Raw genomic sequence first — 6279 nt, 5'->3', positions numbered from 1 at the left:
GTCATTCAGCCCTCTCTCAAGAAGTCTGCTCTGGACCCTTTGGATTTCATGAATTACCGGCCAATTTCAAAGCTGCCTTGTATTTAAAAAATATTGGAGAAAGTGGTTTTATCTCAGCTGAGCTCTTTTTTGGCTAATAATGATGTGCTAGATGCTTTTCAGTCTGGTTTTAGGGCAGGACACAGCACTGAATCAGCTTTATTGCGCGTTTCCAATGATTTGTTACTCATTGCAGACTCGGATAGTCGAGGAGCTTTAATTATGCTCGACCTTAGTGCAGCTTTTGATCTAATAGATCACGATATCCTTATTAAACGTTCAGAGCATGTTGTGGGTCTGAGAGGGACTGTTTAAAATGGTTTTCTTCTTCTTTGAAGGGACGATCCTTTTCAGTGAGGGTTGGGGAAATTTCTTCCTCTTCAGTTTCTATTGACTGTGGAGTACCTCAGGGCTCCATTTTGGGGCCTATTTTGTTTTCACAGTTTCTGTTGCCTTTGGGCCTTATTTTTAAAAAACAGTATGTCTTATCATCTTTATGCTGATGATATTCAGATTTATTTGCCTATTAGATCTGGAGGATCAACTTCTCATTCATCTTTGTTATTATGTCTTGAGGAGGTGAAGTGCTGGTTAGAGCAAAATCGCCTACAGCTAAATGCGAGTAAATCTGAAGTAATCATTTTTGGACCAAATAAGGTTGACTGTGACATAAACATTGTGTTAGGAACATGGACAACAAATGTGCAGTCCCAAATAAGAAATCTGGGTGTTATTTTTGACTCAGCTCTAACTAGGGATATGCCGGTATCAAATTTTCATGTTGCGTATTTAGAAGTGCCCACGATAACAATATTGTGCATATTCATTACCGTGATATATCGCATTACCGAATACCGGCACACGTCTAGCTCTAACGTTTGATCATCAGATTAAATGTGTGGTGAAAAGTTGCTTCTTTCAGTTGAGGACTATTGCAAAAATGAAATCCTTTCTGTCTGTTGCTGATCTTGAGATAGTGATTCATGCATTTATCTCCTCCCGTTTGGACTATTTTAATGCACTTTATTTGGGAGTAAGCCAATCTCTTATTTCAAAATTGCAATTGGTCCAGAATGCAGCTGCGAGACTCCTTACTAGCACAAAGAAAAGGGAGCATATTACTCCAGTTTTGGAAAAGCTGCATTGGTTTCCAGTTAAATATCGGATTCAGTATAAGGTGTTGCTGTACATTTTTAAAGCTGTCCATGATATGGCCCCAGAATATATTACGGACCTGATTCATATGAACTCTGGTAGACCTCAAAGATCATTCAACTGCTTACTGCTCTCAATTCCGAAAACTCGCCTGAAAACTAAGGGGGCTCGTGCATTTTCGGTTGCTGTCCCAAGACTTTGGAATACCCTTCCACCTAACATCAGATCTGCACCCTCAGTTGATGTTTTTAAATCTTGTGTGAAAACATACTTGTTTTCTATGGCTTTTAATTGTTGACTTTTGGAAGATGTAAATTATTTTAATTGTTTTTCTGTTATTGTTGATTTTTGTTGTTACTATTCTTGTTTTGTTGTGTTGCTGTACAGTCCTTTGGTCTACTCTGTAGTGGAAATTCGGAAACCGAATCACTGTATGGCTGTTTTGAATGAAGAAAGATTTTAGATTTTATTTTGCTCTTAACAAATATCCAGACAAAAAATATACCAAACAATTAAAACAGACTTCATTAACATAAAAGGGATGTTGAGCTTTTGATGTTGAAGGTGAAATCTGCATGTGTGGAACACTAGGGCATGAGTTTGTGAGATGTTTTTGTTTTAGTAAACTAGCTAATGATGGTTTGTGTGTGTGTATATGTGTGTGTGTGTGTGCGAGAGAGAGGGTATGTACAGTTAGTCTTTAGAGCATAAATAAGCAGAGATGAGTCAGAGATATTTATGGATTGCCCCACAGGCCTCTGTTTTCCTCTCTCTCTCTCTCTCTCTCTCTCTATTCTCACACTCTGCTGATGGATGAATAAAGTAGAGGGGTAATGGATTGGGAATGCTGTATCACATTGTCCTCAACCGCATATCGCTTAATGAAGCTCTTCTGCGCCTGTTTGTTTATTTGATATGTAAATTTGTTTCAGTGTTGTTTATTTGCACGATATGACAAGTTAAAGGCTGCTTTGTTAGCAAAGCTCATCATTTAAAGTGGCCATATTTAAAATATGAAATTGAATCAGTGTTTCCTTGCTCTTTCACTGAATCTCACAGAAATATGCCCAGGCCACGTTTTGCCTTAAAAATCAGAAGAATTTTTTTTTTTGCATAACAGAAATAAAGTACATTTTTAGCACTATTGCAACATTTTCATGATGTCACCACATTTCCCTCCAAGTGTTCATTAATATGATGCATCTTAAACATGTTATAAAAAAAAGTTGCATCATATACCTTGTATAAAGTAAAAGTATATATATCAGACGCTCCTTTTAAAAGAGGCTTCCGCTTGAGGCAGAGCAGGGCTTCAGTTTTGGACATTTGGTTTTGAGGCTTGTTTTGGTTTACTTTTGCCCTCGCACTTCAACACCGCAATACACTACATCTCCCTGCATCCATGCATCTTACATTACACACTGACATTACTGATGTTTTCAATACATAGTTGTTTTCTTTATTGTTTTCTTTACTTTCTTCATGTGACTCTAATTCTTAAATAAAATTATATTTTGAGTCAACAATTTGGTTTTGCGCGTGTCCTCTGTCTGTTGCTTCCCTTAAGCCATGGGTTGTAACAAACTGGGGGCTCGTCCGGGAAAACTTGAAATGAGTGAAAAAGACATACTTTGTTCTTCCGTGCAGTTAGAAAATTTACCCTCCCTCATCAAATTCAATTTGAGAGCTTTTAATTCCAACTTTGATTTTTCCAACTCGATCTTACCTTGTTCACAACGGTGTTTCAATTTCTCATGCTCCATCTGTAAAAGCAGTAGTTATTTTTGTTGTTCAAAAGACAGATGAGTTTACAAAAGAAAATGCAACAGGTACAGACTCCTCGATTTTTAAAATGCCTTTTTCAATCAAATTTGTCCTTAAAATTACATTAATATTCTCTTTGAGCTTCTTATAGGAAATTACAATTTCATATCGATACGCAATCTTTAATAATTGTTCTTTTGTACATTTTTCTAAAAAAAAATCACAAGAGGGCAAATTAACTAAAAAATCAATATCAGCCATGAAAAACAATCACCAAAAATTAATTATAAAGTGCAATTAAAAAACGAGAGGTTTTCCCTCTACCTGTATTTTGAACAACTACCTACCTCAACCCTAGTCTTCATGCGATTACTTCTGGGGGGTACTTACGCACTGTAGCTGGGTGAAAAAAAGCAACTGGTAAAACCAGTGATGCCTTCAACACCACGGATGTGCTCCCGAGACAAATACTACTACCCACGTTCACTGCAACACCACAGAAAAATAACAAACTCGACACGTCTCAAAAGAAACATGCCGCTATGCCTATCAGGGAACCACACGTTCAAACAACATTGCACAATATAGTTACTTACCACCTGGCGACTTCACATGTCAACTAATTTACTCCGGCACAAACGAACTCACGTGTGTTTAAAAATGATCAAACAGTATTCAAAATCGAACGCAATTAACGCAATAAATTAAACAAACGAGGACGAGCCCCCAATTTGTTATGACCCATGGCTCAAGGGAAGCAACAAACAAGAGGACAAACGCGAAACCAAATTGTTGACTCAAAATATAATTTTATTTAACAAATTAGAGTCACATGAAGAAAGTAAAGAAAACAATAAAGAAAACAACTATGTATTGGAAAACATCAGTAATGTCAGTGTGTAATATAAGATGCATGGATGCAGGGAGATGTAGTGTATTGCGGTGTTGAAGTGCGAGGGCAAAAGTAAACCAAAACCAAATGTCCAAAACCGAAGCCCTGCTCTGGCTCAAGTGGAAGCCTCTTTTAAAAGGAGCGTCTGATAGAGAACAAGGCTGCGTTTAGCCCCGACAAAAACGGTGCAAAACGTTTTTGTGTGTGCTTGTATAAAGAGATGCTATTTGACAAGTTAAATGGCTGTGTCTAACACCATCAATGCACAGAAAACAACCCACTAGCCACTGTCACGACTGAGCCGCATGCTTTAATGCTTCAAAAACACTACGCTTTCAGTTTTAGTAACGTACTGTAGCACTATTGTTGAGGTGTAACTAAAAGGCAAATCACATGGAACGATATTTTTCCTCATAACACACATTCAATGACAATTTCAGCTGTCATTGATCTGTTTATGCTTGTACAGTTTCTAAGACACGGACTTAAAAGGGTGATGATATATATAGGATCATTTATATTATGTTTCTGGATGTGATATGGAGATTCTAGCTTATGAAGTTTTTAGCATCAGAAAACGTGAAAAAAAAATCATTTTCAATCTTTATTTTATGTGACTAACACTTTTTTATTATCATTTTTATTTTATTATAGAGTAATGGGAAGCTAATTGTGACTTGGTGTTTCACAATTCAGATTTTGTTTTTTCTCAGAGTTTATGTCTGACTTTTTTATATTGTAAGTTCACATATCGCAATTCTGTAAAAAAAAACAAAAACAGAATAGTGACTTTTTATCTCACAATTCAGATTTGATAAATTTGATAAAATTGCAAGAAATAAACTAAATTATTTAATATATAATTTTATATCTTCAAATTCTAAAATTTGTATCTCACAATTCAGAGTTTTTGTCTGCCATTTAATAATTCATAATTCATTCATAATTCATATTAATTTGATATAAACACAGAATTGAGAGGAAAAAGTCAGAATTGTGAAGTAAAAAGTCACAATTGCCTTCTATATTATAAGCTTCCTTAAACAGGGCTCGAAATTAACTTTTTTACTTTGTAGCACTGGTGCTCCCAACTTCAAAAAGTTAGGAGCACTCACCAAAAATTAATGAGCACCACAACTACAAATTATATATTAACAGATTTTATCCTTACATTCTTTACTTTAATGCAGATTTTAGATTGGTTTATATTAGCTCTCAATCACTCATTCACTGCTTTCCGCTTACTACAGTGAGAAAAAGAATGGGCTGGAGAAGAGAGAAAATGAAAAGAACACTTGACAGATTTCTTTTGTAAACAACCTAAAGTTAATCTGAGTTTGGTTAAACACAGAGAGAGAGCTCTTCTTTGGCGAGGGTTAGGATGGTGTATGCAGTGTTAAACTTTACATTCAGCTCTGCCAATTGCACGGAACAGGTTAGGGGTGGCTAGGGGTGTGCAATATTGACAAAATTATATCTCTATATTTTCTGGGATTTTATCGATAATGATAATTTGACTGAGTGTTACTGTGCTGATATCTTAAGGACTACAGTGGACAGCTGACTCCTAAAGTTTTTGATATTCTTCATATTATGTGCACCAGCAAAAATTTAGGAGCACTCACCAAAAATGTATGAGCACCACAACTACAAATTATATATTAACAGATTTTATCCTTACATTCTTTACTTTAATGCAGATTTTAGATTGGTTTATATTAGCTCTCAATCACTCATTCACTGCTTTCCGCTTACTACAGTGAGAAAAAGAATGGGCTGGAGAAGAGAGAAAATGAAAAGAACACTTGACAGATTTCTTTTGTAAACAACCTAAAGTTAATCTGAGTTTGGTTAAACACAGAGAGAGAGCTCTTCTTTGGCGAGGGTTAGGATGGTGTATGCAGTGTTAAACTTTACATTCAGCTCTGCCAATTGCATGGAACAGGTTAGGGGTGGCTAGGGGTGTGCGATATTGACAAAATTATATCTCTATATTTTCTGTGGCGATTGAACCGAATAATTTAAACGGTTGATTCATTCAGGAACAACACCGTCATGTTGCTCAGAGACGCAAAACAGAGCTGTGGCTTAGTTTTGAATTATTTTTGTTGGCGAAATAGAGCAAAAACAGGCAATATGGTGTCTAAAACGTAAGTTCTTGTTTATTGAGCTGTTGTAAAAAAATCAATATAGCCTAACATTTGTAATCATGGTAATTTTTGGAGAAAAGAAGCACTCTTCATGTGAAATTGATTAAGTGGTATAAAATAAATACATTTTCTGCCCCCATGTCTTAATTTGTGATCATTCTAAATGAATTTTAATAGACTGAATCATGCAGTGAAAGAACACACTCTGATGCGCACACGCACTAGCCTAGCTCAGACTTCACGTAATGTACGTGTGCACTCTGTACTGTTGTTCTAAAT

The sequence above is a fragment of the Sinocyclocheilus anshuiensis genome, unplaced genomic scaffold, assembly GCF_001515605.1.
Source record: "Sinocyclocheilus anshuiensis isolate Anshui unplaced genomic scaffold, SAMN03320099.WGS_v1.1 scaffold848, whole genome shotgun sequence".
Lineage (NCBI taxonomy): Eukaryota > Metazoa > Chordata > Actinopteri > Cypriniformes > Cyprinidae > Sinocyclocheilus > Sinocyclocheilus anshuiensis.
The sequence above is the reverse complement of the archived record's forward strand: the minus strand, read 5'-3'. Positions refer to the sequence as shown.